Source organism: Scyliorhinus torazame, chromosome 3, assembly GCF_047496885.1.
Source record: "Scyliorhinus torazame isolate Kashiwa2021f chromosome 3, sScyTor2.1, whole genome shotgun sequence".
NCBI classification, from domain to species: domain Eukaryota; kingdom Metazoa; phylum Chordata; class Chondrichthyes; order Carcharhiniformes; family Scyliorhinidae; genus Scyliorhinus; species Scyliorhinus torazame.
Genome location: NC_092709.1, coordinates 20,284,849 through 20,310,889, shown reverse-complemented (window position 1 = coordinate 20,310,889; position 26,041 = coordinate 20,284,849).

Here is a 26,041-nt window from a genome sequence, read left to right as displayed (position 1 = left end):
AGGCAGTTAAAATGGTGGTCCTCCCGAGATTCCTTTTTGTGTTTCATTGCCTCCCGGTGGTGATCACGAAGGCTTTTTTCAAAAGAATCGAGAAGAGTATTATGAGTTTTGTGTGGGCTGGGAAGACCCTGAGAGTGAGGAGGGGATTCTTGCAGCGTAGTAGGGACAGGGGGGGCTGGCACTACCGAGCCTAAGTGAGTACTACTGGGCCGCCAATGTTTCAATGGTGTGTAAGTGGATGGGAGAAGGGGAGGGAGTGGCGTGGAAGAGATTGGAGAGGGCGTCCTGCAGGGGGACTAGCCTACAAGCAATGGTGACGGCACCGTTGCCGTTCTCACCAAAGAAATACACCACAAGCCCGGTGGTAGTGGCTACATTGAAAATTTGGGGGCAGTGGAGACAGCATAGGGGAAGGACGGGAGCCTCGGTGCGGTCCCCGATAAGAAACAATCATAGGTTCGTTCCGGGGAGAATGGATGGGGGATTTGGAGCATGGCAAAGAGCTGGGGTAGTACAACTGAGAGATCTGTTTGTAGATGGGACGTTTGCGAGTCTGGGAGCGCTGACGGAAAAATATGGGTTGCCCCAAGGGAATGCATTTCGGTACATGCAATTGAGGGCTTTTGCGAGGCAACAGGTGAGGGAATTCCCACAGCTCCCGACGCAGGAGGTGCAGGATAGAGTGATCTCAGAGACATGGATGGGGGATGGTAAGGTGTCGGACATATACAGGGAAATGATGGACGAGGGGGAGATCATGGTAGATGAGCTGAAAGGGAAATGGGAAGAAGAACTGGGGGAGGAGATTGAGGAGGAGCTGTGGGCTGATACCCTACGTAGGGTAAACTCATCGTCCTCGTGTGCCAGGCTAAGCCTGATACAATTTAAGGTGTTACACAGGGCGCATATGACTGGAGCACGGCTTAGTAAATTTTTTGGGGTAGAGGATAGGTGTGCGAGATGCTCGAGAGGCCCAGTGAATCACACCCACATGTTCTGGTCATGCCCGGCACTACAGGGGTTCTGGGTGGGGGTGGCAAAGGTGCTTTCGAAGGTGGTGGGAGTCCGGGTCGAACCAAGCTGGGGGTTGGCTTTATTTGGGGTTGCAGAAGAGCCGGGAGTGCAGAAGGCGAGAGAGGCTGATGTTTTGGCCTTTGCGTCCCTAGTAGCCCGGCGCAGGATATTGTTAATGTGGAAGGAAGCCAAACCCCCGGGTGTGGAGACCTGGATAAACGACATGGCAGGGTTTATAAAGTTAGAACGGATTAAGTTTGTGTTGAGGGGTTCGGCTCAGGGGTTCACCAGGTGGTGGCAACCGTTCGTCGATTACCTCACAGAAAGATAGATGGAATGGAAAAGAAGTAGACAACAGCAGCAACCCGGGGGGGGGGGGGGGGGGGGGGGCGGGGGAGGAATCGAACGGACTCTCAGAGATGTTATTGTATATGTATAATATGTATAGGTAGTTGTTATAGGTAATTGTATATTGGATTGTTGGATTGTATTTTTGGAGAGTATTTATTTTGGACAAGGCAGTTGCCATTCAGTTTTGTTTTTGTTTTTGTTTATATATTATTTATTTACTTGTTTAAAACTGGCCACTGTTATTTATATTGCTTTATTGTTGTGTAAAAGAAACACTACGTACTGTTATGTTTGGCCAAAAAATCTTGAATAAAATATATATATTTTTTAAAACACATGTGATACTGAACAAGCCACCTGCTTTCAATCCCTCTTAGTTACCGTTTCTATTGACTTCAGTGTAAATGACAATCAAGATGAATGTTGATGCAGGATCTGCCAATTCATTATGGGATCACAGTGGTTAGCACTGTGGCTTCACAGCTCCAGGGCCCCAGGTTCGATTCCCGGCTGGGTCACTGTCTGTGTGGAGTCTGCACGTTCTCCCCGTGTCTGCGTGGGTTTCCTCCGGTGCTCCGGTTTCCTCCCACAGTCCAAAGATGTGCAGGTTCGGTGATAAATTGCTCTTAGTGTCCAAAAAGGTTGGGTGGGGTTACTGTGTTACGGGGATAGGGTGTGATGTGTTAGGCAGGTTGGTTTGGTGTGGACTGCACTTGATGCAGCGATGCGAGAAACAGACCTCTAACACGGGAGAAGATCCAACACGGTTTTATTTAACGATAGAACTAACATACATATTTAACTGTGGCTCAACACTATACTGAACTGACTGGAGACCTTGTACTAGCCTGACCAGACTTACTAGCTACCGCATGGTGTTTGCACTGTGCTAGCTCGTGGACTCTGACTGTCTCAGTGGCTGGGTCCCGAGAGAGCGGGAAAACTAGTGCCCTCTGGCTTTATAGTGGTGGTGTCCTGTCTGGTGATTGGCTGCACTGTGCTGTGTGCTTACTGGTCATCCTGTGTGTCAATCACTGCCTGTCTGCATCTCATTATATACATGCATGGATATTATGACAGGGTGGAGGTGTGGGCTTAAGCCGGATGCAATTTACATAGAATTTTTTAACATAGAATTTACAGTGCAGAAGGAGGCCATTCGGCCCATCGAGTCTGCACCGGCTCTTGGAAAGAGCACCCTACCCAAGTTCAACACCTCCACCCTATCCCCATAACCCACCCAACACTAAGGGCAATTTTGGACACTAAGGGCAATTTATCATGGCCAATCCACCTAACCTGCACATCTTTGGACTGTGGGAGGAAACCGGAGCACCCGGAGGAAACCCACGCACACACGGGGAGGATGGACAGACTCCGCACAGACAGAGACCCAAGCCGGAATCGAACCTGGGACCCTGGAGCTGTGAAGCGATTGGGCTATCCACAATGCTACCATGCTGCCCTAATACAATTTTCAAGGGCCGGTGCAGACTCGATGGGCCAAATATCCTCCTTCTGCACTGGGAATTCCCTGATTATTACCCGTTTTACACCTTAGTTCAAAAGTCACAATTTACCCATCAGAAATTGTTCAAAGATCTTTGTTAGAAGTAAGATTGCCCATTAAAATGTGTATCCATCTGTTTTTTTCTTTGCATCTCTTCAGTCTTATTGCTTCTTGCCACTTTTACAAATCAGTGGGGGCCACTGACCTACCCACAGCCATCACCATGGACAGGGTTTGTGGCTTATAGGAGATCTAAAGGGAAAAATAAGGGGAAAATAACCCCCCCCCCCAAATTAACAGCGACAAAACCTCACATAAAATAAATGCTAATATGGAATAAAATTCAATACAGGAAAGTTCGTCTTGACATGTGGAATGTGTGCCATGTAACTAAAATTGAAGTGACGTGAAATTGTACTTTGCAGTTTCATGCCAGGGATTATCGTGCATTCTATGGACAACATGACAGGTAGGAATGTGTAATGTAGCAATAGTACAGCGAGTGTTCAGTTGCTGTCACAACCCATATTCGTGAACGATTACTGACCATTATGACTGAAGCTCACTGGCACCGAGACACATTAATGTCTGGTAAAAATGTGCCGCCAACTAACCTGGGGTGACCAGCGTGGTGGAAGGTGAGCTTGTTGGACCTTGACCTTTTCTCCTCGAGCAATTTCTCTGTCCCTATGACTATATATATATATGTCGTACACATGAAATATGAATGAATACAGCTTATCACAATGTGGTGCTAAGGTTTCCTTTTAGGCTGCATTCACCTGAACAAGAGTGTAAGGTTTTCGGGCAATTCGGCCCTTTTGGAGAAACTCAGAGACTGTAAACTGACTTTCCAGCCAAGGGAACAGAACCAGTTTTCCCAGCAGGCTTGGCCCGCTGAGCTGAGTGGGGACATAAGCACATAAATATTTACAAACACCCCCCTAGGAGCTACAAGGAAGAAGGAGCCAGACAACAAGATAACATCAAGACACAGACAAAGGGGCACGGGAATACACAGGAGGCTTGCATGCAAGCAGGACAATGGGATGGTCATAGCCCCATGCAAATGTAAATGACCTGGCCTCCACCAGAGCAGAATCCAATCAACACCCCATCAACATAGCAGCATCTCCGGAGCAGATGGAAGTCTTTGAAAATCTTCAAGGGAGCTCAACCTCGTTATCTCAAAAAACAGACTGGAGGCGGACCTAGGGGAGGTACTCCCATCTCGACAGCTCTGACCGGCTCAAAGGGGGCGGGACCAGCGGGAACTTTAAAACTTACCTTTTCAATGCAAAAGGGGCTGGCCGATCACAGAACAAAGCCAGGTAAAGCAATATAAAAGGGGCTGTGTTTTCAATTGGGGGGCTCTTCGTTCCTGGCTCGACCTCCGCACCCCTGACTTGACCTCTGCAGCCTGTGACCGTAAGTAACCCGCAGCAGCTTGCGAAGCTCCCTTGATTTTAATAGTGGTTGAGGCTTTGGGGAAGGGAACTTGTTTTGTGCCTTGTGTTTTTGCTAAAACCTGTGTAACCGTAAGAATTTTCGTTGTGTCCGCTATATTACCTTTTGAATAGACTTAGTTGTATTAGAGCATAAGATTTTATTGTGTTTCTTCTGTTGATGATTTTGACCTGGGTTTTACAATAAACCTTGATTTGATGCTAATTGGAGTCGTTTAAATTCTTCAATCCTTCACCAGCGATCTCTGACCAAGTCATTGTTAAAAATACTCCTCACCTTAATTCCGGGTTCAAGAATCGAGGGTCATCTTGAGCGATTCACTCAGGACAGACTGCTGGTTAGGAAATAAACAGCAGTGTCCTATTCTCTCTCTTGGGAAAGCTACTCTAGTGGAGTAGGAACCGGGTGGGGGTTGTACCACCGGCAAGAGAGAGAATCACCTGGGTATTGGTAGGGGTCTGGAGATCTGTGTGATATAAGTCTCAGGCTGTCGGTTAGGAATAAACGGCAGGCTTGAATCAGTGCTCTCTTCAGTGGAAGTGTCCCAGTGCGACATCCCCTGGCCTCTGAAGTTTCAGTGCCAGCTGGAGAGAGACACACACAGACATCCAAACCCCAGATATCGGCCCAGTAGTGGAGTAGCGGAGATGGCACCCTCTACAAGAGAGAGCCTTACCTCAAAACCACTGGGCAAACCTCACAAGGGATTTCAATAAGCAGGTGTCACCTTGGCTGAATACAAAAACAGATTAATTGGTTATCATCTTGCTGCTCTTTGTGAGACCTTCCTGTGCACAAACTGTGCTCTACGTTTCTTACGCGGCAACAGAGATTATGCTTCGTAAAGTAGCTCGCTGGCCCGAAAAGTACTTTGGGATGGCTTGTGGTCATGGAAGGCGCTCTACAATTCCAAGTCTTCCCTTGACTCAAACCCACAAGGATAATGATGATACATAGAGGGCAACATGGTAGCACAGTGGTTAGCACTGTTGCTTCACAGCACCAGGGTCCCAGGTCCGATTCCCGGCTTGAGTCACTGTCTGCGCGGAGTCTGCACGTCCTCCCCGTGTCTGCGTGGGTTTCCTCCGGGTGCTCCGGATTCCTCCCACAGTCCAAAGACGTGCAGGTTAGGTGGATTGGCCATGCTAAATTGCCTTTAATGTCCAGAAAAAAAAGGCTGGGTGGGGTTACTGGGTCATGGGGATAGGGTGGATGTGTGGGCTGAAGTAGGGTGCTCTTTCCAAGGGCCGGTGCAGACTTGATGGACCGAATGGCCTCCTTGTGCACTGTAAATTCTATGATAGAACAACATTGCTTAGAATCTGCAACACTGAACCAGGCCATTTGGCCCAACTTGTCTATGCTGATGTTTTCACATAAGCCTCCTCCCGCTCTAAGCACTTCTCCCGACTCTACCCCTCACATCTCCATTCCCTTGCCCTTCATGTAGGCCTCAAACCTCCCGTTAAAGACCTCAATGCTCTTTGTTCCAACCACTCAGAGAACTCCTATTCTCACCATTCATTGTGTGAAGAAATTCCTCCCACAATCTTCATTTGATCTGCTACTCGTGGCCTCGATGTATGGTGCTGCTAGTTCTGGATTTGCTTTTCTCTTAAAGGAGGAAGAACAGATTAGTGAGGATACATTTTGTTTAAGGATTTCCACCATTCAATGGATTGGTCAGTTAGCCCAACGGGTCTATTCTTTTTTCAATGACATCGTGGTTGACTTAACTGCAACTTAACTCCAAATGCCTGCTTTGGGGAAGGAAATCTGCCGTCCTTACCTGGTCTGGCCTACTCATGACTCCAGATCCACAGAAATGTAGTTGACTCTTAACTGCCCTCTGAAATGGCCGAGCAAGCTCTTCAGTTCAAAGCCAATTAAGGATAGGTTGCAAATGCCGGCCTTGCCAGTGACACCTACAGACCATGAGAGAATAAATTACAACCCTAATATGCTTCACCTCTCTTAGTGAATAAGCCTTGGAATCCAGGTATCGGTCCTCTACAATTCACTCCCTCCAAGGCTAAGATATCCTTTTTAACGTGTGGTGCCCAGAATTGCTCACAGTCCCCGAGGAGTAATTTAATCACGTTTATATCGGAAAATAATTAACTCACCGGTATGGATTTTCGGACAGGGTCATGCAGGTAAAAATCCTAGAATCCTTTAAGAAAAAATTAAATGCTACAATATTGGGGTTGGGGTTATGAAACAGACGGCATTAGTTTCTGGGTGGATAGTTTTGGATGGGCCGAATGCCCTTCCTCATCTTGTGGTCTTGCCAATATTATTTAATGGTTTTTGCAAAACGTCAATTTTATTTCGCACGAGTTGCAGACCATCCCTGAAAACAATAGACACTCACTCCTTTTTTCTTTCACGAGACCACTCGCTTGCAGCGCAATGCTTAAAAAAAAACATCACTGCCATCCCCGATTTCAAAAGCCTCGCATTCTTGGCTGTGATTCCGAACCGCCATGGCACTGACTTCAATGTGCGGAATTATCTTCCTTCCAGGGTGCTGCGGACCGTTCTATTCTTAAATTCCCATCTTCTCCTGCCACAAGAAGGGTCTGGCCTCAGAGTGATTCAGACAGGCACTGAGTCAGTTTTGCTGAGAGCTCAGGCTCTATTTCCCTTCTGCCAATTCAATAAACGCTGGGTGGTCCAGTGAACAAAATTGATGTAGCTACAAACCCCAAACTGTTAAACGATCTCAGCCCATCAAGAGACAACACATTTCGTCAGCCACGACCCACTTCCTTTCTAGTTAGTTGAAATTTCCTCTGTTTGTTGCCCTGCCCTGTTTTCTATTTTTATTCATTTTTTTGTCGGTTCAAATTTTTTTGTCATCCTTTCCCGACTTTGTTTCCGAGGAACTTGCTGTCTCCTGCTAAATTAACGGTTGTCTTTTAATGTACGGCTTTCCAATTTGCGAACTTCCTCCTCATTGAGGTGATGGGGGGGTGAGGGGGGGGTGGGGGGGGGGGGGTCTCCATGTTGGACGTCGGAACACTTTCTAATTCAGACGCCAGAATTAACTGCAACCGTTCCTGGGGTTGGGTACCATAGTGCATTTAATTGTCAAGTAAGCCTCTCTCTACTATGCCCCCAAAATTTACACAAATGTAGGCAACAGGCAGGAGTAGAAGATCACATGATCCATCGGGCCTCTTGGACACTGTGCGATACAATTCCAAACTGGCTGCTGAATTCATCAAACTGACCCAACAGAGAAGCCTGGTCCACAGTTTTCATGCTTAAATTAGCTCTTCAAAGCTTTAGCAAGTGACTCAAAAGTACCTGGAGATCAAACCTTCCACTCATTGTTGAACTATAAATAGAGGAGATGTGCCGGTATACACAGGGGCGGGATTCTCTGATCCTGAGGCTAAGTGTTGACGCCATCGTAAATGCCGTTGCGTTTCCCGATGGCGTCAACGTGGCCTCAGCAGCAGCGATTCTGACCCCTACAGGGGGCCAACACGGCACTGGAGCGACCCACGCCGCTCCAGCTGCCGATCCCGGCGTCAGATGGGCGCTGCGGGTCTGCACATGCGCAGTGGGACCGGTGGCAATGCGCGCATGCGCAGTGGCTCCCTTCTCCGCGACGGCCTCGTGGCATCGAGCTACAGGGGCCGGCGCAGAACAAAAGAGGCCCCCAACCCGAGAGGCAGGCCCGTCGATTAGTGGGCCCCGATCGCGGGCCAGGCCACAGCGGAGGCCACCCCCCTGGGGCTGGACCCCTCTCCTCCCCCACCAGGCTGCCCCCCGGATGGATCCACGCCAAGGTCCCGCCGGGTAAGAGCGGGCGTGAACGGCGCCGGCAGGACTCGGCTTTTTTTGCGTGGCAGCTCGGCCCGTGCCGGGCGGAGAATCGCCGGGGGGTGGGGGTGGGGCCCGTAGAGCGGCCCCCGACCGGCGCCGCGCCAGCGCCAATGGAGCCGATTCTCCGCTCACCGGCCCCGGGGTGAGAGAATCCCGCCCAGGTTCTTTTATCCATTCGCAGAATGTGGGCATCACTGGCGAGGGTTGTATTTATTTCAGGTCCCTAATTGCACCTGAGAAAGCGGTGACGAATTGCCTTCTCGAATCACTTCTTGAGCCATAATTAAAAACAGAAAATTCCCGAAATACTCAACATAACAGGCAGCGTCTGTGGAGAGAAAACAATTTTTTTTTTTTTATAAATATTTTATGGAAAATTTTTGGTCAACCAACACAGTACATTGTGCATCCTTTACACAATATTATAACAACACAAATAACAATGACCTATTTTATAAACAAACAAAAAAAATGAATAAATAATAAATAACAAAAATGAAAACTAACCCTAATTGGCAACTGCCTTATCACAAGTAACACTCTCCAAAAATATAATTTAACAGTCCAATATATAATTATCTGTAGCAACGACCTATACATACTATACAGTATATATTAACAACCCTGAGAGTCCTTCTGGTTCCTCCTCCCCCCCCGCCCACCCCCCTCCCCGATTCTGGGCTGCTGCTGCTGCCTTCTTTTTTCCATTCCATCTATCTTTCTGCGAGGTATTCGACGAACGGTTGCCACCGCCTGGTGAACCCTTGAGCCGACCCCCTTAGAACGAATTTAATCCGCTCTAGCTTTATAAACCCTGCCATGTCATTTATCCAGGTCTCCACCCCCGGGGGCTTGGCTTCTTTCCACATTAACAATATCCTGCGCCGGGCTACTAGGGACGCAAAGGCCAAAACATCGGCCTCTCTCGCCTCCTGCACTCCCGGCTCTTGTGCAACCCCAAATATAGCCAACCCCCAGCTTGGTTCGACCCGGACCCCCACTACTTTTGAAAGCACCTTTGTCACCCCCATCCAAAACCCCTGTAGTGCCGGGCATGACCAAAACATATGGGTATGATTCGCTGGGCTTCTCGAGCACCTCGCACACCTATCCTCCACCCCAAAAGATTTACTGAGCCGTGCTCCAGTCATATGCGCCCTGTGTAATACCTTAAACTGAATCAGGCTTAGCCTGGCACACGAGGACGACGAGTTTACCCTGCTTAGGGCATCTGCCCACAGCCCCTCCTCGATCTCCTCCCCCAGCTCTTCTTCCCATTTCCCTTTTAGTTCTTCTACCAGAGTCTCCCCTTCGTCCCTCATTTCCCTATATATATCTGACACCTTACCATCCCCCACCCATGTCTTTGAGATCACTCTGTCCTGCACCTCTTGTGTCGGGAGCTGCGGGAATTCCCTCACCTGTTGCCTCGCAAAAGCCTCAGTTGCATATACCTGAATGCATTCCCTTGGGGCAACCCATATTTCTCGGTCAACGCTCCCAGACTCGCGAACTTCCCATCCACAAACAGATCTTTCAGTTGCGTTATTCCTGCTCTTTGCCTCATTCCATATCCCCCATCCATTCCCCCCGGGGCAAACCTATGGTTGTTTCTTATCGGGAACCCCCCCCCAAGGCTCCAGTCTTTCCCCTATGCCGTCTCCACTGTCCCCAAATCTTCAGTGTAGCCACCATCACCGGGCTTGTGGTGTAGTTCCTCGGTGAGAACGGCAATGGGGCTGTCACCATAGCCTGTAGGCTAGTCCCCCTACAGGACGCCCTCTCTAATCTCTTCCACGCCGCTCCCTCCTCCTCTCCCATCCACTTACTCACCATTGAAATATTAGCGGCCCAATAATACTCACTTAGGCTCGGTAGTGCCAGCCCCCCCCTATCCCTGCTACGCTGTAAGAATCCCTTCCTCACTCTCGGGGTCTTCCCGGCCCACACAAAACCCATGATGCTCTTTTCAATCCTTTTCAAAAAAGCCTTCGTGATCACCACCGGGAGGCACTGAAACACAAAGAGGAATCTCGGGAGGACCACCATCTTAACCGCCTGCACCCTCCCTGCCAGTGACAGGGATACCATGTCCCATCTCTTGAAATCCTCCTCCATTTGTTCCACCAACCGCGTTAAATTTAACCTATGCAATGTGCCCCAATTCTTGGCTATCTGGATCCCCAGGTAACGAAAGTCCCTTGTTACCTTCCTCAACAGTAGGTCCTCTATTTCTCTACTCTGCTCCCCTGGATGCACCACAAACAACTCACTTTTCCCCATGTTCAATTTATACCCTGAAAAATCCCCAAACTCCCCAAGTATCCGCATTATTTCTGGCATCCCCTCCGCCGGGTCTGCCACGTATAGTAGCAAATTGTCCGCATACAAAGATACCCGGTGTTCTTCTCCTCCTCTAAGTACTCCCCTCCACTTCTTGGAACCCCTCAACGCTATCGCCAGGGGCTCAATCGCCAGTGCAAACAATAATGGGGACAGAGGGCATCCCTGCCTTGTCCCTCTATGGAGCCGAAAATATGCAGATCCCCGTCCATTCGTGACCACGCTCGCCATCGGGGCCCTGTACAACAGCTGCACCCATCTAACATACCCCTCTCCAAAACCAAATCTCCTCAACACCTCCCACAAATAATCCCACTCCACTCTATCAAATGCTTTCTCGGCATCCATCGCCACTACTATCTCCGTTTCCCCCTCTGGTGGGGGCATCATCATTACCCCTAACAGCCTCCGTAAATTCGTGTTCAGCTGTCTCCCCTTCACAAACCCAGTTTGGTCCTCGTGGACCACCCCCGGGACACATTCCTCTATTCTCATTGCCATTACCTTGGCCAGGATCTTGGCATCTACATTTAGGAGGGAAATAGGTCTATAGGACCCGCATTGTAGCGGGTCCTTTTCCTTCTTTAAGAGAAGCGATATCGTTGCTTCAGACATAGTTGGGGGCAGTTGTCCCCTTTCCTTTGCCTCATTAAAGGTCCTCGTCAATACCGGGGCGAGCAAGTCCACATATTTTCTATAGAATTCGACTGGGAATCCATCCGGTCCCGGGGCCTTTCCCGCCTGCATGCTCCTAATTCCTTTCACCACTTCTTCTATCTCGATCTGTGCTCCCAGTCCCACCCTTTCCTGCTCTTCCACCTTGGGAAATTCCAGCCGATCCAAAAAGCCCATCATTCTCTCACTCCCATCCGGGGGTTGCGCTTCATATAATTTTTTATAAAATGTCTTGAACACTCCATTCACTCTCTCCGCTCCCCGCTCCATCTCTCCTTCCTCATCCCTCACTCCCCCTATTTCCCTCGCTGCTCCCCTTTTCCTCAATTGGTGTGCCAGCAACCTGCTCGCCTTCTCCCCATATTCGTACTGTACACCCTGTGCCTTCCTCCATTGTGCCTCTGCAGTGCCCGTAGTCAGCAAGTCAAATTCTACATGTAGCCTTTGCCTTTCCCTGTACAGTCCCTCCTCCGGTGCTTCCGTATATTGTCTGTCCACCCTCAAAAGTTCTTGCAGCAACCGCTCCCGTTCCTTACTCTCTTGCTTCCCTTTATGTGCCCTTATTGATATCAGCTCCCCTCTAACCACCGCCTTCAACGCCTCCCAGACCACTCCCACCTGGACCTCCCCATTATCATTGAGTTCCAAGTACTTTTCAATGCACCCCCTCACCCTTAGACACACACCCTCATCTGCCATTAGTCCCATGTCCATTCTCCAGGGTGGGCGCCCTCCTGTTTCCTCCCCTATCTCCAAGTCTACCCAGTGTGGAGCGTGATCCGAAATGGCTATAGCCGTATACTCCGTTCCCCTCACCTTCGGGATCAACGCCCTTCCCAGCACAAAAAAGTCTATTCGCGAGTAGGCTTTATGGACATAGGAGAAAAACGAGAACTCCTTACTCCTAGGTCTGCTAAATCTCCATGGGTCTACACCTCCCATCTGCTCCATAAAATCTTTAAGTACCTTGGCTGCTGCCGGCCTCCTTCCAGTCCTGGACTTCGACCTATCCAGCCCTGGTTCCAACACCGTATTAAAATCTCCCCCCATTATCAGCTTTCCCAGCTCTAGGTCCGGAATGCGTCCTAGCATCCGCCTCATAAAATTGGCATCATCCCAGTTCGGGGCATATACGTTTACCAAAACCACCGTCTCCCCCTGTAGTTTGCCACTCACCATCACGTATCTGCCCCCGTTATCCGCCACTATAGTCTTTGCCTCGAACATTACCCGCTTCCCCACTAATATAGCCACCCCCCTGTTTTTCGCATCTAGCCCCGAATGGAACACCTGCCCCACCCATCCTTTGCGTAGCCTAACCTGGTCTATCAGTTTCAGGTGCGTTTCCTGTAACATAACCACATCTGCCTTAAGTTTCTTAAGGTGTGCGAGTACCCGTGCCCTCTTTATCGGCCCGTTCAGCCCTCTCACGTTCCACGTGATCAGCCGGGTTGGGGGGCTTCCTACCCCCCCCCTTGTCGATTAGCCATCCCCTTTTTCCAGCTCCTCACCCGGTTCCCACGCAGCTGTATCTCCCCCAGGCGGTGCCCCCCCGCCCATCCCCTCCCATACCAGCTCCCCCCTCTCCCCAGCAGCAGCAACCCAGTAATTCCCCCCTCCCACCCCCCCACCCCCGCTAGATCCCCCGCTAGCGTAATTACTCCCCCCATGTTGCTCCCAGAAGTCAGCAAATTCTGGCCGACCTCGGCTTCCCCCCGTGACCTCGGCTCGCACCATGCGACGCCCCCTCCTTCCTGCTTCTCTATTCCCGCTATGATTATCATAGCGCGGGAACCAAGCCCGCGCTTCTCCCTTGGCCCCGCCCCCAATGGCCAACGCCCCATCTCCTCCACCTCCCCTCCTCCCCCCATCACCACCTGTGGAAGAGAGAAAAGTTACCACATCGCAGGATTAGTACATAAAACTCCTCTTTCCCCCCTTTTTAACCCCCCTCTTCGCCCCCCACATTCGCCCCACCACTTTGTTCAAACGTTCTTTTTAATAACCCGCTCATTCCAGTTTTTCTTCCACAATAAAAGTCCACGCTTCATCCGCCGTCTCAAAGTAGTGGTGCCTCCCTCGATATGTGACCCACAGTCTTGCCGGTTGCAGCATTCCAAATTTTATCTTCTTTTTATGAAGCACCGCCTTGGCCCGATTAAAGCTCGCCCTCCTTCTCGCCACCTCCGCACTCCAGTCTTGATAAACGCGGATCACCGCGTTCTCCCATTTACTGCTCCGAGTTTTCTTTGCCCATCTAAGGACCATTTCTCTATCCTTAAAACGGAGGAATCTCACCACTATGGCTCTGGGAATTTCTCCTGCTCTCGGTCCTCGCGCCATCACTCGGTATGCTCCCTCCACCTCCAACGGACCTGCTGGGGCATCCGCTCCCATTAACGAGTGCAGCATCGTGCTCACATATGCCCCGACGTCCGCTCCCTCCGCACCTTCAGGAAGACCAAGAATCCTCAGGTTGTTCCTCCTTGCGTTGTTCTCCAGTGCCTCCAACCTTTCCACACATTGTTTCTGATGTGCCTCATGCGTCTCCGTCTTCACCACCAGGCCCTGTATGTCGTCCTCATTCTCGGCTGCCTTTGCCTTCACGACCCGAAGCTCCTGCTCCTGGGTCTTTTGTTCCTCCTTTAGCCCTTCGATCGCCTGTAGTATCGGGGCCAACAGCTCTTTCTTCATTTCCTTTTTGAGCTCTTCCACACAGCATTTCAAGAACTCTTGTTGTTCAGGGCCCCATGTTAAACTGCCACCTTCCGACGCCATCTTGGTTTTTGCTTGCCTTCCTTGCCGCTGTTCTAAAGGATCCACTGCAATCCGGCCACTTTCTCCTCCGTATCCAGGGGGGATTCCCTTCTGGTTTACCGCACAGTGTTTTTAGCCGTCAAAATTGCCGTTGGGGCTCCTATCAAGAGCCCAAAAGTCCGTTTCACCGGGAGCTGCCGAAACGTGCGACTCAGCTGGTCATCGCCGCACCCGGAAGTCCGAGAGAAAACAATTTAACGTATTATGTTTTGTCATAGTAGTTTGGTGCAGATGAATGGTTTTCTAGGCCATACAATTGGCTTGGATGAATGGATGGAAGGGATGGGTGCGAAGGTTGAAGGGAGGAAAATAAATTGTGAAGAGGACGTTGGCGGGCACAGATGGGGTCAGTGAATAGGCAATAATCTGGCAAATGGAGGATAAAGTGGGAAAATATGTAATTGACCATTTTGGCAGGAAGAATAAAGAAGAAACTTATTATCAAAGTGGTGAGAGATTGCAGCGCTCTGAGGGGCAGAGGGATCTGGGTGTCCTAGTGCATGAATCACAAAAGGTACGGCAAGGGGAGCTAATAGACTGTTATTGTTTATTGCGAGGGGAATTGAACATAAAAGTATGCTTCAGTTATACAGGGTATTGGTGAGACGACCTCTGGAGTATTGTGTACAGCACTGGTCTCTTTATGTAAAAGCGGTTAAGAGAAGGTTTACCAGACAAACATCAGGAATATGGGTGGGGTGTCTCATGAGAAAAGTCTGGACTGGTTGGCCTTGTATTTGCTGGAGTTTAGCAGAGTAAGTGGCAGCTTGAGTGAAACATAGAGGCAGCGATTTAACTAAATAGGAACAAAGTCCCATAGCGGCTGTGTTTTGCCTCGTGCTTCCCGTGACTCACGTTTGATAAGGGGCCTCAATGTGGAACACACAGCCAAGGCTGCGCATGGCCCCGTTTTGTACACTGAGGAACGCTGCTCACCAGAACTCCTCAGTGCAGCGAGAGACCTCCGAGGTGCCCAAAGTGACCCCCGACCCCCCCCAATCCCCAACGCACTATGGGAGAGTCCCCGCCACCCCCTCCCCCCAACACCCACGCAGGGCATCCCTGGCCCGAGAACACCCATACAAAAAAATGCCATCTTGGCACCTTGACACTGCCAATGTGGCACCCTGGCAGTGCCCCTGCCAGCTGGTAATGCCACCTGAGCACCTTGGCAGTGCCAGGCTGACACCCAGATTTAAGATAGTCATGATGTGGCAATGCCGGTGTTGGACTGGGGTGGGCACAGTAAGAAGTCTTACAACACCAGGTTAAAGTCCAACAGGTTTGTTTCGAATCACTAGCTTTCGGAGCGCAGGTGAAGTGTTTAAAATAGAGATGAGAACAAACGTGGGGGATTCTTGATAAGCAAGTGGGTGAAAGATTATCAGGGGTAGAGGGGAGGCTAAAATCAGATCAGCAATGATTTTACTGAAATGATGAAGCAGGCTCGAATGGCCGAACATTCTACCCTGCTCCTAATTTGTTTGTTCAAATGCCTTTCTGAGGGTAGTAATGAGTCAACTACATAGCTTTGAATCTGGAGTCACAAACAGGCCAAACTATGTAAGGGTAGCAGGCTTCCTTATGACAATCCAGTAGTTCACCAGTGTACGTGAATATCTTTCTTTATAAAATTTATATACTTAACTGGATTAAATTCCCCAGCTAGCGTAGTGGGGTTTGACCTTACACCTCCAGATTACTAGCCCTGAAACATAACCACTGTGCTGTTACAGTGCATACTTCACGTAATCCTGTTATCTTAAAAGCCTTAAATGTGCATGTTCTGCCCTTCAGCTTCACTTCCTGATGTCAGAAGTTTTGGTCACACTTTTTATGACTATGTATAATTAATCAGAATAGAAGAGAGAAAAAGCGAGATATATGAATTCAGTGTTGCTGAAAGCACATTTCGATCACCTACTCTGAAAAATGAAATGAAAATCGCTTATTGTCACAAGTAGGCTTCAAATGAAGTTACTAAGAAAAGTACCTAGTCGCCACATTCCGGCGCCTGTTTTGGGAGGCCGGTAAGGGAATTGAACCCGCGCTGCTGGCCTTAGTCAGCTTTACAAGTCAGCTATTTAGCCCGCTGTGCTAAACCAGCCCCTATCCAAAGCTCAGTTTTGACAGAATTCAAGTCTGAATGATGGAGAGAGGAATGCCAAAGCTTGCCCTCTCTCCATTTCTTCTACAAATGCTTCAGACAACGAATGTTGGGCTGTTCCTGGGTGCTGCTTTCAGGTTTCCATTTATGCAACCAAAATAATTAAAGTCCAAACCTTGCTCAGGGTCAACTCAAACAAAGACCTTTCTACTGTTCCACGGATTTTCCCAATTTCAAAATGGAATCGATGTACCCACAAGTTACTTCACGCAGTAAGGGACAACCTTGACTTCCATAATACTACCACCATGAACCGGGTTTGACTTAGAGAAAGTTGAAGACATAAACCTGTTTCTGTTGCTATGGAGTACACACAACTCCGTTGCTTGATCTGAAGCCAGAAACAAGGGTGTGTCACAGAAAATACCAACTAATGATTTTGCGATGTGACTTAGGTAAGCTACTGGTATAACCCAGGTCAAGGCAAGTATCATTAACCCCTCCTTTTCACCTGTGCGACTTTGAAATTTGATGAATCTTATTTTTTTTTTAGCAATACAGACATTTCAAAAGCAACAGGTTTGAGCCCATTTAGAAATTATACTTATTCAAATGAATTTTTCTTTTTTTTTAAATCTTTATTGTCACAAGTAGGCTTACATCAACACTGCAACAAAGTTACTGTGAGAGGTGCCTAGTCGGGCAGCACAGTGGCAGTGTTTAGCACTGCTGCCTCACGGCGCCGAGGTCCCAGGTTCGATCCCGGCTCTGGGTCACCGTCCGTGTGGAGTTTGCACATTCTCCCCGTGTTTGCGTGGGTTTCGTCCCCACAACCCAAAGATGTGCAGAGTAGGTGGATTGGTCACGCTAAATTGCCCCTTAATTGGAAAAAATGAATTGGATAGTCTAAATTTACGACAAAAAAAAAGAGAATTCCCAGTTGCCACACGCTGGCGCCTGCTCGGGTACAGGGAGGGGGAATTCAGAAAGTCCAAATTACCTGACAGCACATCTTTTGGGACTTGTGGAAGGAAACCAGGAGCACCCAGAGGAAACCCACGCAGACACAGGGAGAACGTGCAGACTCCACACAGACAGTGACCCAAGCTGGGTATCGAACCTGGGACCCTGGCGCTGTGAAGCAACAGTGCTAACCACTATGCTACCGTGTCGCCCAACAAGAAGAGAAAGGCATTTCAGTTTTCTCGCCTCGATGCAACGTTTGCAGGTGAGGAGCAAGTTAAAGCATATAAGATCCGAGTGGCCGCCTCCTGCTCCTAATTCTCATGTTTGTATGTTCGTAAGTTTAATCATGATTCTGTTGTCCGTTACTAATGTAATTCCCATTGGGACCACTTAAGGAGAAATGCAAATTCTGCTTGGAAAAGTCTGTCTTCCATCTTGAAGTAGACCGTGAACTGGAGGAGGACCACTGAGTTCACGAGCAGGACATTGTGTGCGTATGTGGGGGTATGGTCATTGGATGTCCAAGATATGCCAATGGTCACTTTCCCTTGTCACTAGCTTTCGGAGAGCTGCTCCTTCCTCAGATGAATGAAGAGGTCTGTTCCAGAAACACATAAATAGACAAATTCAAAGATGCCATTTTTTTCCTTTGGACCCACGGCGAAGAATCACTGAAACGACTACACAATGACATTAATAAGTTCCATCCAACCATCAGACTCACCATGGACTACTCTCCAAAATCAGTTGCATTCTTGGACACACTCGTCTCCATCAAGGACGGTCACCTCAGCACTTCGCTTTACCGCAAACCCACGGATAACCTCATGATGCTCCACTTCTCCAGCTTCCACCCTAAACACATTAAAGAAGCCATCCCCTATGGACAAGCGCTCCGTATACACAGGATCTGCTCAGACGAGGAGGAGCGTAAGAGACATCTACAGACGTTGAAAGATGCCCTCGTACGAATGGGATATGGCACTCGACTCATCGATCGACAGTTCCAACGCGCCACAGCGAAAAACCGGACCGACCTCCTCAGAAGACAAACATGGGACACAACCGACAGAATACCCTTCGTCGTCCAGTACTTCCCCGGAGCGGAGAAACTACGTCATCTTCTTCACAGCCTTCAACACGTCATTGATGACGATGAACATCTTGCCAAGGTCATCCCCACACCCCCACTACTTGCCTTCAAACAACCGCGCAACCTCAAACGAACCATTGTTTGCAGCAAACTACCCAGTCTTCAGAACAGTGACCACGACACCACACAACCCTGTCATGGTAATCTCTGCAAGACGTGCCAGATCATCGACATGGATACCACTATTACACGTGAGAACACCACCCACCAGGTAAGCGGTACATACTCGTGCGACTCGGCCAACGTTGTCTACCTCATACGCTGCAGGAAAGGATGTCCCGAAGTGTGGTACGTTGGCGAGACCATGCAGACGCTGCGACAACGAATGAACGGACATCGCGCAACAATCACCAGGCAGGAATGTTGCCTTCCAGTCGGGGAACACTTCAGCAGTCAAGGGCATTCAGCCTCTGATCTCCGGGTAAGCGTTCTCCAAGGCGGCCTTCAGGACCCGCGACAACGCAGAATCGCCGAGCAGAAACTTATAGCCAAGTTCCGCGCACATGAGTGCGGCCTCAACCGGGACCTGGGATTTATGTCGCATTACATTCATCACCCACCATCTGGCCTGCAAAATCCTACCAACTGTCCTGGCTTGATACAATTCACACCTCTTTAACCTGGGGTTACCCCATCTCTGGATCTGTAAAGATTTAATCACCTGCTAATGCTCACATTCCTAGCATTGTTTGGCATCTTTGAATTTGTCGAGATATGTGTTTCTGGAACAGACCTCTTCATTCACCTGAGGAAGGAGCAGCGCTCCGAAAGCTAGTGACATCGAAACAAACCTGTTGGACTTTAACCTGGTGTTGTAAGACTTTGTACTGTGCTCACCCCAGTCCAACGCCGGCATCTCCACATCAACACTTTCCCTTTGACAGAGGAGGCTCCAATTTATAGCACAATTGCTCCACAACCAACAAGCCCATGTCAAAAATTGTTCTAATACATAAAAGTTGTAGCACAAAGCAGTTTTCCAACCAATCGCCTACATTTTCTCACAAGGAAGTGCCCAGCTCTGCTTCCATAAAACTGAGAACACACAACTTAACTGGGGAATCAAATGTACATCCTAATTCTCACAACGCTGCAATATAGAGTGTTGAATAACGTCAGGTGAAATGGTCTCCGTTTGTAAATTGGCAATGAAATGATCTCCTATAGCAAATTAGTAGCAAACTTCAATCTCGTTATAGAAATGCATGCTTGGAAAACAAAGTATTATCCGAGGGAAAAGCATCTGAGCGCATTGTTCTTCCGTCGCTCGGCCATGGGATTGGATCAGGCTCAGACGAAAATCTCCGTTTCCGGCTGCAGAAGTCCAGAGGAGAGCGAGCTCACGCAGACCAGAGGAAGCTTTGTCCTGAAATTGGCAATCGAGATACTCGGGTTCACTCAATATACCGATTTGGTACATAACGCGCTAAGGTATTCCGTTCACCAGCGCTGACAAAACTCACCTTCATAGCACAAAAATTCACCTAAATAATAAATCACCACCATTGTAGCAAGAGTACTTGATGGGTCAAATGGCCTCCTTCTGTGCTGCGGTTCGTTGAATAAGAATAACCTATTCAAGCAGCAATCCTTTGCACCTTATCAGTAGAATCATTACCACTGGCAACAAATAGTGAATCTGCACCTTTCTTTCATCATCCAGCTCATTCTGAATTCTTTCCACTCCATTCCAGTCACACTTCTAAATTGAGGCAGTGAGGCTTCAGCAGACTTAAAGACTCTTCCAGTAAAGGTGACAAAATTAAAGAAGGGCCCTTCATGTCAATCTTTTTCTCCCCCTTCTGCGTCACCTTAAATAATATCTAATTTCCCAAAAGCCACATCCCTTTCCTCAAGGGGCTGGTTTAGCACAGTGGGCTGAACAGCTGGCTTGTAATACAGAACAACGCCAGCAGCGCGGGTTCAAATCCCGTACCCGCCTCCCCGAACAGGCGCCGGAATCTGGCGACTAGGGGCCTTTCACAGTACCTTCATTGAAGCCTACTTGGGACAATAAGCAATTATTATTATTAAGAGTATAACGCGTCATTGCATAGTGCAACACCAAATGGTTTGTCACTCGAAGCAAGACGTCTAACCAGTTGGAGTTAATGCAAGGTGATGCGGTATCTTCATATAGGATACATGCTTGTTTGGAATGAGCTCCGCTAATCCTGTTACTTCCTACAACCCCCCCCCCAAGCAAAGAACTTTGACCTAATCTCGACTGAGAAATACTTTTCACACCTGGTTCAAGAAGATTGTTGCTGTTGAAATTCTTAGTGTCAGCCATCTGTTCACGCGTCCAGACAACTATTTTTGAGTTGATGAATACAATAATAGGAAACATAAATTGTGGTGGCACTAAACTTGCTGAAGGTATGGCTTTAGCTGTTTCAACAGAGCAGGAAAATGGGCGTGAGGAATGTCGGATCAGCCATGATTCTATTTAATGGCAGAGCAGGTTCAAGGGGCTGAATGGCCTTCTCCTGTTCCTGTTTCCTATGGTCTTGAATGGACATGTGAGGTCCAATGCCTCTCTAGGGACACTGTGACCTCCATGTGGCAGATGATTGGCCTAGAGACCACCTTAAACTGTGAAAGTGGCCACCCTATGCCAGAGGCCCCTCAGGTTCCAGTGGCCTTGAACCTTTCTACCTCCCGTTCCTTCCCGTGTCAGGCTGGTCACTGACAGTCTGTTCCGACAGGTCAGTAACTTCATCCATTTCCAGAGCGATGCAGCCAGCCAGGGGGAGTGAGCCAGAGGCTTCACTGTAATTGCTGGGTGCCTGCACATTCCGGGTGCCATAGATTTCACGCAGGTGACCGTAAAGGCACCAGCAAGTGAACTCGATGCCTTCATCAACAGAGAGGAATTCCACTCCCTGCACATCCGAATTATTTGTGACCGCACAACACAGATATTACAGACCTGTGCCAGGTATCCTGACTGCTCCCATGATGCGTACATCCTGCGACGCTCCCAGGTGTCAAGGTTCTTCATCGCTCCAGTTTGGCCTCCTAGGCGACAAAGACTATCCCCTGAAAAGGTTGCTCATGCCCCCAGTCAGCCACCCAAGGACAGAAGTGGAGTGGAGGCACAATCAAATTTGTTAGGCATGACCTCCCCCCGACAAAGCCATGCTGACTATCCCTGATCAAACCTTGCCTCTCCAAGTGGAGATAGATTCACTCCTTCAGAGCCGTCTCCAGTCGTTTCCCAACTACTGACGTGAGACCAACATGTGATTTCAATATCAAACAGATATCCTCTTCTTGTGTAGTCGATTTGGCATCACAATGAGTCTGCAAACTTACATGTAACAACAACTCAAAATGGCAAGGCTAATTTCTGAAGAGCTTAACTTATTAACACGCAATACCATTCCAGTAAACTGCCTGGACCGCATCATCCTCACTGAAATATAAATCTCCCGAGGCAACATGTGGGTGTTCCCTTTGACTCTCCCACAGAGACGTTATTATTTGAATGAGTGCAGCTAATTTCAGCCAAGTTTAAATTATTTTCCAGTGGATGTGAGCGCGAGAGTGGCTGTATTTTTGCAAGCTCTGGTTCTGCTAATCTTTCAACCAATTTTTCTTTAATCCACGTGCACATTTTCTTTCAGGTCTGTTTTTGGTCCGCATAGCTTTTACTGTGTTCCAAGATTTGTTGGTCAATGGTTTGACACGAGGGAGTCGAGACAAAATGCTTAAATCCTCATTGATCCCAGTCGGCTGGAAGGAGTTGGAGTGGGGCCTTGTCTCCAGTCACGCAGCTACTTTTGGATCGCCAAAGCCAAATTTCAAGAGTTGCGAGGTCTTTCTCTGGGGGCGTTGGAGGCTCTCGAGGAGGTTCTTGTTGTTGCAGAGGGAGCAATGTCGATGGAGCACATTCAATCCTGTCTTCAAGACCAGGGGCGGGAAGAGCCTCTAACCTCTTTTCCTGTATTGTCCTGTTCCGGATGTCAGTCAAGAGGGGTGGCTGAGCCGGCCGGGTGATCTCTGTGATGTGCTTTAGTTGAACTGTATTATTACAGTTGTAGTGTTGCTACAAAGAACGTGCAGACTAATTTATTTACACTATGCTATAAATTGTGATTTCTCAAGTATGCCGAAATTGGCACAGTGGGTTAGCACCGCTGCCTCACGGCGCCAATGTCCAGGTTCGATCCTGGCTCTGGGTCACTGTCCGTGTGGAGTTTGCACATTCTCCCCTTGTTTGCGTGGGTTTCGTCCCCACAACCCAAAGATGTGCAAGGTAGGTGGTAGGCGTCACTAAATTGCCCCTTAATTGGAAAAAATGAATTGGGTACTCTAAATTTTTTTTTTAAAGCATGCCGAAAAAGCTAAGTGTTAGATTAAATAATTACAATGCACAGAGCTACTGAGAAACACGACTGGCTGCCACCCTCTCTACTAACTCACTCCCCAAGATCACGTGAACCACCGTGTGGCACGTGAGATGTGCTCTTGCTACATCTAGTGGCTGGATGCTGTAATTACGCACTGTTCTACATGATCATTGATATATACAAAGATGATATACCAGATATCATTACAATCTCCCCCTGCTGGAGTGTAGCTTGTTGACCGCCTGGGTTCGGGGAGATGGCAAGTTAGAAACAATACGATTGCGTGCTTCAAGTTGGAATCTGTGGAAGATCCTGAGGATTTCTCATTGTATTTGATTCTGCTTTCCTTCGTGCGCGGATGGAGAGGTCTTTATCCTGATAATGGCCTCGCAGCTCGATTCTTATCCTGCTCACTGATAATTGGCTGTTGAAGTTGTCAATATATTTGCTTGCAGGGAAGTGAATAATTTGGCTGTGATGCCCTGCACCTTTGATCATCCTGATTTACTAAGTTTATATCAGGTTATGCTGAATGTAGAGTTGGTGGTTTATGCAGAGTCGCTTTATCCCAATGTATCCTTGGTGGGGGGATGAACAGAGTCGGAGCGGAATTAGGGGTCGAGGGGAGGAGTTGGTAGGGTTAGTTCTGTCCTCGCTATGTTCGAGGAAGGTTCCTCCCCCCCCCCTTTCGTGTGAGTTAGTCTCTTATTTTCGTTTAACGCCATTCCTTTCCCAGGCTCATGGTGTGTTGTCCTGTTGAGGACTGGGATGATGTGGCTCCTCCTGAGGGCCGAGTCAGTGGTTTCTCCTGATATGGGTCTCCTGCTCTGACCGCTGGGGTAGTAATCCCAGGGGCTTAGTTCTGTTGCGTTTCTAATGTGGTGACGGTGTCGGGTTCGGTCAAGCTCGGCTCCGGGATCAGTGATCAGCATCCTGCTGCTCCTGGGATGGGCTTTTCCTTTATTTTCTATGGGAGGCCCTGGGTTGTGATTAGAGGTTAGGTAAAGCCCGATCCTCCCCTTGCCATCCTGTGGTTATATCACGGCTGTCAGTTCTGGGCTGGGCCTGGGGTAGAGTGTAATTTGCGCTGCGAGCGTTTGCCGATTAACCCTTTAGCTCTGGGCTTCTTGGAATATTGTTTTCTTTCTTCTGTCATTTTGCTTTATAACTATGGGTGTGATGTAGGTCCGCGATGTAGGTGCCAGGGGTTGGCACGGAGACACAGTGGTTGGCATTGCTGCCTCACAGCGCCAGGGAATGGATTCATGGATCATAGAATTAGATCAAAGAACATCTACAGTACAGAAAGAAGATGTTCGGCCCACCAAGTCAGCACCGACCCTCCAAAAGAGCACCCTACCTAAGCCCACTCCCACACTCTTTCCCTGCAACCCCACCTAACCTGTACGTCGGGGCGGCACGATAGCACAGTGGTTAGCGCGGTTGCTTCACAGCTCCAGGGTCCCAGGTTTGGATCATTGACTGTGTGGAGTTTGCATTTTCTCCCCGTGTCTGCGTGGGTTTCCTCCGGGTGCTCCGGGTTTCCTCCCACAGTCCAAAGATGTGCCGGTTAGGTGGATTGGCCAAGCTAAATTGCCCTTAGTGTCCAAAAAGGTTAGGTGGTGTTACAGGGATAGGGTGGAGATGTGGGCTTAAGTGGGGTTAAGGGCTGGTGCAGACTCGATGGGCCGAATAGCCTCCTTCTGCACTGTAGATTTTATGTTCTATTCTATGTTCAATCTCTGACACTAAGGGGTAATTTCGCATGGCCAATCCACCTAACCTGCGCATCTTTGAACTGTGGGAGGAAATCGGAGCACCCGGAGGAAAGCGACGCAGACACGGGGAGAACGTGCAGACTCCACACATACAGTCACCCTAGGTCGGAATTGAACCCGGGACCCTGGCGCTGTGAGGCAGTAGTGCTAACCACAATGGTTCTATATCGCCTGTATCGTGCTCTGGTGCAGCCGGGTCTTGTATCCGTGAAGGGAATATATTGGGGATTTCTCCCCTGATTTATCCAGTCTTATTTGCCCCTATTCTTGCATTGACAATTGTTGTGCGTTGCACCTATCTATGGCTATCTTTTTCATTTTGTTTCGTTTGATGCGATTTCTGTAAAAAAATTGAAAACGTGAATAAAAACTTTTTTAAAAATTATTTTCCTGTCTAAAGTCTGAAGAAAATTATGATACAGAATGATATTTAATTCAGCAATGTTTATGTCTCTTCCTCAATTCAAAGCTGAGAGTTAGAATTCTCTGATTAGAGATGCAATTGAAACCTTCTTGAAAGACAGACACTTGTAGAATGAGCACTGAAAGCCTCGCAAGAAATTGGGTGTGAGGATGAATACAGCATATAGAAATTGTTAGTTCAAATGACTCAAGCAGCTCAGCATGTAGTTGACGTGAGAGATGAAAGAACTGTCATGTTTTCAGTGTAATTAAGAAGGTTCTAATGGTTCCAGGGATAGGCAATTTGAGTTATGAAGATAGATTGGAAAAGTTGGAACTGTTGTATTTGGAGAAAAGATATCAGCGAGAAAATTTGATAGAGGTGTTCAAAATCATGAGGGGGCCGGGGCAGAGCAGATAGGGAGAAGCTGTTCCCACTCGTGAAAGGATCAAGAACGAGAGGGCCTCAGGTTTGAAGTAACTGGCGAAAGAAGCAAAAGCGACATCGAGGGAAGTGTTACGCGGCATTTTACGCGGCAAGTGTTCCGGGTTTGGAAGGCAACACCTGACTGTGTGGTGGTGGAAGGTTCCATTGAAGCATTCAAAGCTGAATTAGACTGTTATCTGGAAAGTAGGAATGTGCAGGGTTATGTGGAGAAGGCGGGAGAACGGCACCGTAGTACCCTCAATAACGACTCAAGAGAGTAGAACGGTAAAGAAGGCTTTAAATAAGCTGAGAACAAGCCTGATGCCGAGACGGGTGCTTACTGGGTGCCGCCTACAGAGCAGCCCCTTATATATGACTCCCTGGTGGGCGGAGCCGGAGGCGGAGTCCCCCAGGGTTCCAAGCCCGGTCTTAAAGGGAACATCACCTTACACGATGATAAGGGTACAGTAACACAGTAACCATTCATCACAGGCACTAAGCGAATTGCTTATCCAGAGAACTAATACAGACACAATGGACCAAACAGTCTCCTTAAAGAACAAAGAACAATACAGCACAGAAACAGGCCCTTCGGCCTTCCATACCTGTACTGGTCATGATACCAACCTTGGCCAAGAACCTCAGCACTTTCTTGTGCCGTATCCCTCTATACCCATCCTATCCATGTGTTTGTCAAGATGCCTTTTGAACGCCGTTAATGTATCTGCTTCCACAACCTTCCCTGGCAATGCGTTCCAGGCACTCACCACCCTCTACGTAAAACACCTGCCTCGCACGTCTCCTCTAAACTTTGCCCACGGACCTTAAGCCTATGACCC